The sequence below is a fragment of the Oryzias melastigma genome, linkage group LG14, assembly GCF_002922805.2.
Source record: "Oryzias melastigma strain HK-1 linkage group LG14, ASM292280v2, whole genome shotgun sequence".
Classification (NCBI taxonomy): Eukaryota; Metazoa; Chordata; class Actinopteri; order Beloniformes; family Adrianichthyidae; genus Oryzias; species Oryzias melastigma.
The window spans coordinates 2,813,478-2,827,013 of NC_050525.1; the positions used below are offsets into that span (position 1 = coordinate 2,813,478).

General features: G+C 46.9%; 1 protein-coding gene across 2 annotated transcripts in view; it reads left to right on the forward strand.

The window, feature by feature from the left end:
- zswim7 (zinc finger, SWIM-type containing 7) overlaps positions 1-13,536 on the forward strand; it is a gene marked incomplete in the record, with an annotated part of 48,719 nt that overhangs the window by 3,572 nt on the left and 31,611 nt on the right.

The window sequence follows — 13,536 nt, forward strand, 5'->3', positions numbered from 1 at the left end:
GAGCCAAAGATATGTGATGAGGGCAGAGCAAAAGTTGTGTGATGGGGTGGAGGCAAAGATTTGTAAAGGGGTGGAGCCAGGAAGTTGTGGTGGGGTGGAGCCTAAGATTCATGATGGGGGCAGAGCCAAGAGTTTGTGACGGGGGTGGAGCCAAAGATGTGTGACGAACTGCTGTTTAAAGTGTTCATATTGGACTTGCTCTGTTTAGGAGTTGGTCTTTGCTGGTTCAATGTTTATCATTTGGAGTCTTAAAGCTTTTTAACCAAGTCTATGTTGACATGTAGGGGGTTTTACTTTGTGTGCTTCTAAATGCATTCAGTTAAATTTTACATTCATAATCAGCATTCACTCATCATACCTGTCAGTAACATTTATTAGACGAAGCAATGCATCTGGAAAAAGTCTGTGTGGTTAACTTCCGTATCAACAAGAGTCATGTCAGGCGTTGCTGCTCAGCATCACGTCTGAAGGACTTTAATATTCAAAACCGCAAATTAATATTCACAACCGCAACTAAATAGATTTACAACCGCATGTTCACACATAAATCAAGCTTCACCAACCCTCAAAATAAATCCTGTATCCTGTAGAAAAAGATTTGAGTTTTTTTTCTTGCATTTTCTTTGCAGATGTAAATCAAAATCCTGCGTGTGAATTCCTGTAGCTGCGGTTGCGAATTGAGTCCCTGTCTTTACACGTCTTTATGATTGGGTGACTACAAACCTAACGGTCCAATCAAAGAGCAGGTGGCTTCCTGCCGTCCCGGCCCCCGCAGTCTTAAGGTGGATTTCAACGTTAACGTGACCTAGAAGAGTAGATGCAGTATTTGCTGGTTTCATCACAACCGGCCCCTATTATTGGTACTATATACAAATGCTAAGAGCGCTGCACATCTAGAGAGTGCCAGAGAGGGAGGAATGATAAAAAAAAGGTTGAAAAATAATCTGTGTATCATTCATTTGTTTTTCAACTTAAAATCATAAATGAAAACAACGAAAAACCAACCGTTTTTTCGTTTTTTTCCGATTGAAAATCCAAAACAAAAAACGGTTGGTTTTTTGTTTTGCTCACCAAAACAAATATCGGATAACGGGTGTTCGATTAAGTTTTCCGTTATCTCGTTTTTGACACCGGGAGAAACCCGGAAGTAATTTGCACGGATTCTTATTGTGAAAATCTGCTGCACTGCTCTTGCTGTAGCTGTCTTTCGTCAAGGGAAAGGGGTCATTTTATTTTATTATTGTGTGACCGTAAAAGGAAAATCAGAGACCTGAGGACATGGAAATACATCCGTTCAAGGTAAGAATCAGTTATATTATTTTTTTCAGTCACATGTCTCTGACGATGTGAGTTTGCTACTTTGACAAGCTAGCTATTGCTAACTCCAACACGGGGCATGCACAGAGTTTGGTAATGGAGACGTGAACATGTTTTGTCGTCCGTGGTGAAAACGTCCCAGAAACATGCTCCGAGCCTCGGGTACCTTCCTTCCTACAGGCGAGGAGTCGCCAGTAACTAAAAGCCGCATTTTCTGCTGCTTTTGATGAGACTGTAAATGTCCGTTTTTACCTGTAGCTATTTCCTGGGGTTATTAAACCCATGATGTACTTAAATATGAGAAGTTGTTGGCTGTAGATTCAATCCATCTTCATCCATCTCCCTCCGCTTCATCCGGGACCGGGTCGCGGGGGCAGCAGTCTAAGCAAAGATGCCCAGACTTCCCTCTCCCCGGCCACTTCCTCCAGCTCCTCTGGGGGGACCCCGAGGCGTTCCCAGGCCAGCCGAGAAACATAGTCTCTCCAGCGTGTCCTGGGTCTTCCCCGGGGCCTACGCCCAGTGGGACATGCCCGGAACACCTCACCAGGGAGGCGTCCAGGAGGCATCCGGACCAGATGCCCGAGCCACCTCAACTGGCTTCTCTCGATGCGGAGGAGAAGCGGCTCTACTCCGAGCTCTCTCCGGGTGACCGAGCTTCTCACCCTATCTCTAAGGGAGCGTCCAGCCACCCTCCGGAGAAAACTCATTTCAGCCGCTTGTAGTCGGGATCTCGTTCTTTCGGTCACGACCCAAAGCTCATGACCATAGGTGAGTACTGGAACGAAGATCGACCGGTAAATTGAGAGCTTTGCTTTCTGGCTCAGCTCTCTTTTCACCACAACGGACCGGTACAGCGACCGCATAATAGCGGACGCCGCTCCAATCCGCCTGTCGATCTCACGCTCCGATCTTCCCTCACTCGTGAACAAGACCCCAAGATATTTAAACTCCTCCACCTGAGGCAGGAGCACTCCACCCACCGAGAGAGGGCAAACTACCTTTCTCCGGTCGAGAACCATGGCCTCAGACTTAGCGGTGCTGACCCTCATCCCGGCCGCTTCACACTCGGCTGCAAACCGCTCCAATACATGCTGGAGGTCCCGGTTCGATGGAGCCAACAGAACAACATCATCTGCAAAGAGCAGAGAGGAAATCCTGTGGTCCCCAAACCAGACCCCCTCCGGCCCCTGGCTGCGCCTAGAAATTCTGTCCATAAAGACTATGAACAGAACCGGTGATAAAGGGCAGCCCTGCCGGAGTCCAACATGCACCGGAAACAGGTCTGACTTACTGCCGGCCATGCGAACCAAGCTCCTGCTCCGGTCATACAGAGACCGGACAGCCCTGAGTAAGGCTCCCCGGACCCCATACTCCCAGAGCACCCTCCACAGGACACCACGGGGAACGCGGTCGAACGCCTTCTCCAAATCCACAAAACACATATGGACTGGATGAGCGAACTCCCACGACCCCTCCAGCACCCTGGAGAGGGTGTAGAGCTGGTCCACTGTTCCACGACCAGGACGGAAACCGCACTGTTGTTCTTGAATCTGAGGTTCGACTATCGGACGGACTCTCCTCTCCAGTACCCTGGCATAGACTTTCCCAGGAAGGCTGAGGAGTGTGATTCCCCGGTAGTTGGAACACACCCTCCGGTCCCCCTTCTTGAAAAGGGGAACCACCACCCCAGTCTGCCAGTCCAGTGGTACGGTTCCTGTCTGCCACGCAATGCTGCAGAGACGTGTCAGCCAAGACACTCCCACAACATCCAGAGACTTGAGGTACTCGGGGCGAACCTCATCCACCCCCGGAGCCTTGCCACCGAGGAGCTCTTTGACTACCTCGGTGACCTCAGCTTGGGTGATGGACAGTTCCACCCCAGTGTCCTCAGCCTCTGCTTCCTCAACGGAAGGCGTGTCAGCAGGGTTGAGGAGATCCTCAAAGTATTCCTTCCACCGCCCGACAATGTCCCCAGTTGAGGTCAACAGATCCCCACCTGCACCGAAAACGGTGCCTGCAGAAAACTGCTTTCCCCTCCTGAGACGCCGGATGGTTTGCCAGAATCTCTTTGAGGCCAACCGATAGTCCTTCTCCATGGCCTCACCAAACTCCTCCCAGGACCGAGTTTTTGCCTCCAACACAGCCCGGGCCGCAGCTCGCTTAAACTGCCGGTACCTGTCAGCTGCCTCTGGAGTCCCACAAGCCAGCCAGGCCTGATAGGACTCCTTCTTCAGCTTGACGGCATCCCTTACTTGCGGTGTCCACCACCGGGTTCGGGGGTTGCCGCCACGACAGGCACCAGAGACCTTGCGACCGCAGCTCCGGAAAGCAGCGGAGACAATAGAGGTGGAGAACATGGTCCACTCGGACTCTATGTCACCAACCTCCCTCGGTACCTGCTTGAAGTTTTCCCGGATGTGGGAGTTAAAGACCTCCCTGACGGAGGGCTCAGCCAGACGTTCCCAGCAGACCCTCACAGTACGTTTGGGTCTGCCAAGTCTTTCCGGCCTCCTCCCCCGCCAGCGAATCCAACTCACCACCAGGTAGTGATCAGTGGACAGCTCTGCCCCTCTCTTTACCCGAGTGTCCAAAACACACGGCCGGAGATCGCCTGAAACGACTACAAAGTCGATCATCGATCTCCTACCTAGGGTGTCCTGATGCCAGGTGTACTGATGGACACCTTTGTGTTCGAACATGGTGTTCGTTATGGACAAACTATGACGTGCACAGAAGTCCAACAACAAAACACCGCTCGGGTTCAGGTCAGGGAAGCCATTCCTACCAATCACGCCCCTCCAGGTGCCACTGTCATTACCCACGTGGGCATTGAAGTCCCCCAGGAGGACGACGGAGTCCCCTGTTGGGGCACTTTCCAGTACCCCTTCAAGAGACACCAGGAAGGCCGGGTACTCCGAACTGCTGTTCGGCCCGTAAGCCGAAACTACAGTCAGAGACCTGTCCCCCACCCGAAGGCGAAGGGACACGACCCTCTCGTCCACCGGTACGAACTCCAACACTTGGCGGCTGAGCTGGGGGCTCACAAGTAAGCCCACCCCAGCCCGTCGCCTCTCACCATGGGCAACTCCAGAGTGGTAGAGAGTCCAGCCTCTCTCGAGGGACTGAGTTTCAGAGCCCAGGCTGTGCGTAGAGGTGAGCCCAACTATATCTAGTCGGTATCTCTCAACCTCTCGCACAAGCTCAGGCTCCTTCCCTCCCAGAGAGGTAACGTTCCATGTCCCAAAAGCCAAATTCCATGACCGGGGTTTGGGCCGCCGAGGCACTCGCCTTTGACTGCCACCCAAACCACAATGCACCGGCCCCTTCAGAGCTCCCCTGCAGGTGGTGGGCCCACTGGGGAGTGTAGATTCAATGAAAAGCACTAATCATCAGTGTCTCATCTGAACCACATTGTCAGAATGTTGGTGACGGAGCTCGCAGCGTCCTCCACATGTCTGGCTAGCTAGCCAGCTAGCTAGCTAGCTAGCACTAGCATCAGACACCGCAGATCACCGAGAAAAACTGAGCTTTGGCTAATTTAAGATAAGAAAGACAAAATATGAAACAGTCGTCGTGGAAGAATGCACCATCCATCCATCCATCCATCTTCTTGGCCGCTTCTTCCCTTTCGAGGTCGCGGGGGTGCCGGAGCCTATCCCGGCTACTGATGGGCGAAGGCGGGGTACACCCTGGACAGGTCGCCAGTCTGTCGCAGGGCCTCAATCACACCCATTCACTCTCACATTCACACCTAGGGGCAATTTAGAGTCACCAATTAACCTATGGAGCATGTTTTTGGACGGTGGGAGGAAGCCGGAGTCCCCGGTGAAAACCCACGCATGCACGGGGAGAACATGCAAACTCCACACAGAGAGGTCCCAGCCGGGAGTCGAACCGGGGCCTTCTCGCTGTGAGGCAAGAGCGCTAACCACTGCGCCACCGTGCAGCCCAAGAATGCACCAATGGACAATAAATAGTTATCAGAAAAATGGATATAAATTCTACCAGGGAAAACACATTTGGCTTAACAGCTGTAGCCAATACATTCTGACTGTTACAATAAATAATGTTTGTTATATTATGTGTTATGGTAAGTGTGACTAGGATAATTAGGCATTTTTGCGTGCCTCCCATACCTGGATGACCCGCGGCCGGAGTGTCGTGCACGGTGTGAAGCACCTGCTGCCGATGAGGAGACGGCAGGTAGACTGGCAGGACAGGATGGAGGAGGTGGATCGTAACGGTTGCTTTCGGCCAATTCTGTCATAATATTCTATTGGATGGGAGCCAGGATGAGCCGAGCAGGCACGATGTGCTCTGTAGTGTGGTGAGCATCTTCTGTGGTCTCGTGCAGGCGAGATAAAGCGTCAGCCTTCCCGTTTTTGGAGCCTGGTCGGAAGGAGATCTGGAAACGGAATCGGGAGAAGAACAGGAACCACCTGGCTTGACGCGGGTTCAACCTCTTGGCAGCCTTGGTGTATTCAAGGTTTTTGTGGTCCGTCAACACCAGAAATGGATGAGAAGCCCCCTCCAACCAGTATCTCCATTCTGTGAAGGCCTCTTACATAGCCAACAGCTCTCAATGACCCTCGTCGTAGTTCTTCCCTGCGTCATTGAGTTTTCTGGAGAAATAACCACAGGGAAACATTTTGGGAGGTTGACCTGAAAAGCCGGGATATTACAGCTCCAAGCCCTGTGCTGGAGGCATCCAACTCCACGATGAACTGCTGTGTCGGGTCTGGGTGACACAGGATTGGGGATTGAGAGAAGCGTTGTTTGAGGGTTCTGAACACTGAGGCGGCCTCTGGGGTCCAGTGCAGACGTTTGGGTGCTCCCTTGAGGAGGGAGGTGAGAGGAGCTGCTACAGAGCCAAAACCTCGAATGAAGCATTGATAAAAGTTGCCGAACCCGAGGAAGTAGTGGGTTCTGGCCACTGCAGTGTTGCATTCACTTTGCTGTGCTTCATGGCCACCCCTTGAGCAGTGATTACATACCCCAGGAAGGAGATGGTTGTTCTGTGAAACTCACACTTTTCACGTTTGGTGTATAGACTAGATAACTATTATTATTACGAGCAGCCACACCTGAGGCAGCAGAGCAGCCACACCTGGCTCAGCACGCTACGGCGGAGCTCGCACGCTTGTGGAGACCGACGTGATCTGGCCCCGCGTGGCTAGCAAACAGACCTCGGCAAGCGGCGATCAACAGCACGGGGAGCAGCATCCAGTCCAGCACAGCTAACCACCAAACTTCGGCGGACGACGGCCCTCTACCCGGCAAGCAGGGACTACCGAGCCCGGAAAGCCCTCCTAACCCGGACCGCTATTCCCGGTGAGCGTAAACCAGCGCTTGTTGTTGTAACATGATGCCTCCTACCTCTTCAGCTCCCAGCCGTCTTTCCTGCCCCACTTGTCATATGTTTAGTCAGGATCCCGCCTCATTTAGTGAAGACAATGGTCGTTGTGTTAACTGTAGTCTGATATCAGATCTGTTATCCAGGCTCGAACAGCTGGAAGCGCGTCTTAGCTCAATGGAAGCTAAACCAGCTAGCCATGTTGTTGTCACTCGGAGCGCTAGCCGCGCTAGTAAAGCTGAATTAGCTAGCATCCCACCGCCCTCTCAGCAGTCGGGGAATCCCCAGGATGAGTTCGTACCGGTGGGGAAAAAGCACAGAGCTAAACAGAGGCACGTAGAGCGCCCGGAGCTCCCTGTATGGAACAGGTTTTCTCCCCTCAGTAACGCACCAACTGAACCAAAAACCCTGTTCATCGGCTCCTCCGAGGTCAGACACGTAAAGCTAAAGGGAGCTACAGTTAGATGTTACCCGGGAGCCAGAGTTGGTGACATCGAAGGAGACATCCGAATGTTAGCCCAGAGTAAGGCGAGGTTCCGTCGGGTCATAATTCACGCGGGCGGCAACGACGCCCGACGAAGACAATCAGAGATTCTTAAATTAAACGTAGAATCGGTGTGTAAACTGGCTAAATCTGTGTCAGACACAGTAGTTTTCTCTGGTCCTCTCCCAAACGTAGTCAGTGATGAAATGTACAGCCGCTTTTCATCATTTAACCGCTGGTTAGCTAAATGGTGCCCAGAAAATGGCATTAGCTATGTGGATAACTGGAGCATGTTTTGGGGAAAGCCCGGCCTCATGCGCAGAGATGGCATTCATCCCAGTTTGGACGGAGCGGCTCTTCTGTCCAGAAACATTTCTGCTAGCTTTAGCCATGCAGCCTGACAACTCAGAGAGGAGACCCGGGGAGAGAGCAGCAGTTTCAAACTCTCCCCTGAGCGGCCTTTAGCACTGATGCTAACCCCAAACAGGGCTAGCCCAGCAGTTCCTAGCGTTAGCTTATGTGCTGGAAGGCAAATTAAAAGAATGAGTCACAGTAACAAAAATTATGATGTCATTAAATGTGGGCTACTAAACATTAGATCAATTTCCTCAAAGTCCCTATTAGTCAATGAATTGATTAATGATAATAAACTTAACCTGCTAGCTCTAACAGAAACCTGGCTAAAACAGGATGATTATGTTCGGCTGAATGAATCAACCCCCCCTAGCTATAATAACTATCAGAAATCCAGGATTACTGGGAAAGGAGGTGGGTTAGCAGTAATTTCAGACTCATGCTTGATCCTTAACATTAAAGTTAAACACATTTATAATTCATTTGAGAGCATTGTACTATCTATAAATCACCCAAACAGAAAGACTCAAAAAGCAGTTTTATTTATAATTATTTATCGCCCTCCCGGCCCGTATTCAGAATTTTTATCTGAGTTTTCAGAATTTTTATCAAATATTATTTTAGATTCTGACAAAATCATAATTTCAGGAGATTTTAATATTCATTTTGATGATTCCAGTGACTGTCTTGGAAACGCATTTGCGGCTTTAATAGAAAATGTTGGTTTCACACAAAATGTAAATCAACCTACTCACTGTCATAAGCACACCCTGGACCTTGTTTTAACTTATGGAGTTGAGATTAGCCAGCTGAATGTCCTTCCTCATAACCCTATACTCTCAGATCATTTTCTAATTACCTTTCAGTTTAAATTAGAAAATCCTACTGCTCCAATAAATAAGAAAGAGCTTAAACGAACATTATCTGACCGTTCTGTGTCCGAATTTAAACTCGCAGTCCAACCAATGTTTAGTAACATGTTGGATAAATATTCTCAGAGCACTTTAAGCCCCATTGATAATGATCAGTTTGTCAATGATACCATGCAATCCCTCAGAGGAACACTTGATGCTGTTGCCCCTCTGAAGCTTAAGCTTGTTAGACAAAACAAGGTAGCACCGTGGTTTAATGCTGAAACACGTTCCCTAAAACAAATAACTCGTAAATTAGAAAGAAAATGGTCCCGTTCCGGATCAGAGCACTCTCTGAATGCTTGGAAATGTAGCCTCTTAAGTTATAAAAAATCCCTGCGTAAAGCGAGAACTCAATATTACTCAACTTTAATAGCAGAAAATGCAAATAATCCAAGATTTCTCTTTAGTACTATAGCCAGGCTGACCAGCAGCCACAGCTCGGTTGAACCACATATTCCTGCTACTATCAGCTCTGGAGATTTCCTTCAATTCTTTGATAGTAAAATCTAAAATATTAGACACAAGCTAAATGTGGTTATTCCCACAATCAGCCCAAAGCAGGCAGAAATCGTAGAAATAAAGGCATCCATAGAAACGGCTGTAACATTAGACTGCTTTACTGCTGTGGACCTAGCAGAAATAGCATCAGTTATTACGTCTTCTAAAACCTCCACTTGTCTCTTAGACCCAATCCCCACTAAACTTTTTAAAGAAATCTTCCCCCTTATTAGTGAATCCATATTAACTATAATAAATACCTCTCTAGAGACTGGTTATGTGCCTCAGTCTTTTAAATATGCGGTTGTTAAACCTCTTTTGAAAAAACCCAGCCTGGATCCTGACATTCTAGCCAACTATAGACCAATATCTAATCTCCCATTCATATCTAAAATCCTAGAAAGAGTTGTAGTAAAGCAGCTGCAGTGCCACCTACAGGACAATAGTCACTTTGAAGATTTTCAGTCAGGGTTCAGACCTCACCATAGCACTGAAACTGCACTGGTCAGGGTTACTAATGACTTGCTATTGGCTTCAGAAAAGGGACTAATCTCTGTTCTGGTCCTGTTAGACCTTAGCGCAGCCTTTGATACCATCGACCACAGCATCTTACTCCAGAGACTAGAGCATGACATAGGGATCAGGGGATCTGCCCTCCAGTGGTTTGAATCCTATTTATCTGATAGATACCAGTTTGTTAATGTAAATGGACAGTCCTCTCATTGTACTAGAGTTAGCTACGGAGTCCCTCAGGGCTCAGTTCTAGGGCCCATTCTGTTCACGCTTTACATGCTGCCCTTAGGAAACATAATCAGGAAACATAGCATTAACTTTCACTGTTATGCAGATGATACACAGCTGTATTTATCCATTAAACCAGATCAGAATGACCACCTAGAAAAACTGAATTCCTGCATCAGAGACATTAAGACCTGGATGACAATTAATTACCTCCTTCTGAACCCAGAAAAAACTGAGGTCATGATACTGGGTCCTAAACACCTGAGAGATGCTCTCTCAGATCAGATAGTCTCCCTGGATGGTGTAAATGTTGCCTCCAATTCTTCAGTCAGAAACTTAGGGGTTTTATTTGACCAGGATTTATCATTTAAGGCTCACATATCTCAAGCTTGTAAAACTGCATTTTTTCACCTACGTAATATAGCTAGGATCAGGAATATGTTATCTAAAAGTGACGCTGAAAAACTCGTCCATGCATTTGTTACATCTAGACTGGATTACTGTAACTCTTTACTAATAGCATGCCCGAAAAGTTCTTTAAAAAGTTTTCAGCTTGTCCAGAATGCAGCAGCACGATTGTTAGCAGGAACTAGTAGAAGAGAACACATCACTCCGGTGTTAGCTTCTCTCCACTGGCTACCAGTTGAATCCAGGATCAAGTTCAAAATCCTCCTGTTAACCTATAAGGCTCTGAATGGTGTGGCCCCATCCTATATTAGAGATCTCATAGTTCCTTACCAACCAGTCAGAACACTTCGTTCACAAAATGCTGGACTGCTTGTAGTTCCTAGAATTTCTAAAAGTACAGTTGGAGGTAGAACCTTCAGCCATCAAGCCCCTGTTCTATGGAATAAGCTCCCAGCTCATGTCAGAGAGGCCAGCACAGTTTCTACCTTCAAAACTAGCCTTAAAACATTCCTCTTTGGACAGGCGTTCTGCCAGGCTAGCTAGTAATCAGAGAATATTCCCTCTCCTGTGGTCCTTGTGAGGCTAGATTAATAAATTAATATTGATGCGTTTAAATATAAATTTAGATTTTCTATCAGCGTTATTTTCCAGATCAGCTCTGGGGTTCTGTTCTCTATTCTCATCTACTTCTCCTCTCTTCTATTCTTTATTATTTATTGTATTTAGTTCTCCATGCTTTTGTGGTGCAGTTCCATTCACATGTTGTTCTTCTTTCCCACTCTCCTCTGGGGAGCGGGAGAGATTTCAGATCCCTGGTGGATCGCCCACGCTCCCACTCTTGGCCGTGGACCACCATCCTGCATCTCTGAGTGAGAGTGATTCCTGTTGCGTCGTCTGTCCTCCTGCTCCTGGTCGTGGACTGCACTTCTGCTTCATCTTTACTATGGACTTCATCATCACTCGTCCCTCAGCTTTATCTGAATGAACTCTTTTAGATGCGTAGTTGTAGAAGCTAATTTTTCTTTAACAGTTCTGGTATCGCCTGTCCGTCCTGGGATAGGATCTCTCCTTCATGTGGGAATCCCTAAGGTTTCTTCTTTTTTCCTGACTCAGGTTTTTTAGGAGTTTTTCCTTACCGGGAGGGAGGGTCTAAGGGCAGGGATAACCAGTTTCATTTAGTCTTAGTTTTTAACTATTGTTCATATTTTGAAGCCCAATTAGGCAAATTCCTTTGTGATTTTGGGCCATATAAATAAAATTGAATTGAATTGAATAGACTATTATCTATCAGACATTGAAGGACCTGACGGACGTGAGAAATGTGTTCCTTGAAGCTAGTGGAATAGATGGGGATGTCATCGAGGTAAACTACGATGAAACACTGGAGTATGTCACGGAATATATCATTCACAAAGGCTCGGAAGACAGAGGGAGCGTTACACAATCCAAATGGCATAACTAAGTACTCATAATGGCCCGTGGTGGTAGAAAACACTGTTTTCCATTCATCTCCCTCCCTGATGCGAACCAGGTTATACGCACTGCGCAGGTCTAATTTGGTTAAACAGCGAGCCTGTCGCAGCTGTTTAGGGCTGGGGGAACCAGGGGTAACTGTATTTAACCGTGCATTCGTTGAGACTGCGATAGTCGATGCAGGGACGGAGACCACCATCTTTCTTTTTAACAAAGAAAAACCCTGGAGAGGCTGGTGAGGTAGACGGACGAATAAAGCCCTTTTGTAACTACTCCTGAATGTATGCCTGCATAGCTTCAGTCTCTGACTGTGAAAGAGGAAACACCCTTCCCCTGGTTGGGGTGACCCCAGGCAGTAGCTCAATGGCACAGGGGTGAGGTGAGGGGGAAAGACGTGTGGCGTGTTGTTTATTGAACGCCTCCTCCAGGTCCCAATAATGGGGTGGAAGGACGCCTGATTCGGGAAGGGTGTCCTCCGGAGCAACCTCAGTGGTGGTGAGATTACATAAATAGAGATCCTTCGGGGTGAAGGACTGTTTCGTGTGGTGGCACTGGAGACAGGATGCAGAGTTGTTATTGACTCAAATGATGAGTCAATAACATTTCCTGCAGCCCCTGAATCTATCATAGCAGTGGTGGCAATGATTCTATCATCTACTTTGAGAGTGACTGGTACTTCAAAGGTAAGAAAAGTGCTTAGAGTCTCTGGGCTTACGGATTCGCAGCAGGTTGTCCAAGTGGATGGTCATGGCGATTAGGCAATCCAGATCCAGATCTTCGTCTCAACAGGCCAGCTCACATTGTAGGTCTCGGTTAAGACCTCGATGATAAACTGTCTTGAGAGCAGCTGAAGACCAGTCAGTTTGAGCAGCAAGGGTCCGGAACCTCAGGGAAATAAAACTCTTCATAGAAACATTCATAAAAAACCAGAGAGCAAAGATTGATTACAGATTTAAGAAGTTAGTTAGAAAAAAATTGTTTTTACTTATCTGAGGTTGTTTTTATGTTGTGACTTCCTGTCTGTTTGAATTCAACATCATATTTTTAAATTAACACATGTAAATGTCTCAGTAAAATAATTTAATAATTTGTTATATATATATATATATATGTAATATAATGTGAAGTTTATGTTAAAAACTAGACTTTGGTCACTGGCTGTAACTTCAAACGTGGTGGATCAAACCACACACAGTAACATCAGTTTGAAAGCTGTTGCTACAGAAAGTGTTCTGCCAAATGATTGTTTTATTTCTCTTTATAGGATCCTTAAGCTGCATTGTTCTACAAAAAATTTTAAAAGTTGTATTTAGTCTTTTGTCTTTGAAACAATTTCCAAAAGACATGTTAAAAGAAAATAGTTTTTGTCAAAAAATATTCTGTCATCTGTAACCTTTGTTTAAAAAAAAAAAATAAAAGGAGGGAGGAAAAAAATCAATTTAAATCGAAAATCGAATTTGGACTGAAAAAAAAATCGAGATTTTTTTTTTTTGGCCATATCGACCAGCTTTATGTTATCGTGGTTCTGAATAAGTCATGAGAACTTGGCATTTGGCTGCTGTGAGTTTCTACTTTAGCTCATTATAAACAGTCTCTGACCTTTTCTCATGGAGTGATGCACTTTTAGGAAATGGGGTGCAAAACTCGTTACTGATGCGCGTGCTCCTAAAGGAGATGCACCTGTGGGAGATAGTTAGAGCAACAGTTGCAAAAAACAACAAACTACATCAACATAAAAACATACAAAAAAGTGACTGGAGAAAGCAGAAAATCCATTTCAATCTTATTGATAATAGGAAGGCAGAATTTGGAGTCTGCATGAAAAAAATTCAAACAAAACCGACTCCACAACCAACCTGTGCAGACACCTGAGAACAACTTACTCCAACTTACTCCTGAACAGATCAGGGGCCCGTTTCAAGAAGCAGGTTCAACAAATTTAGAGTTCGAACCTGAACTTAGAGTCACTGGACTCAAAATTCCCTAACTCAGGG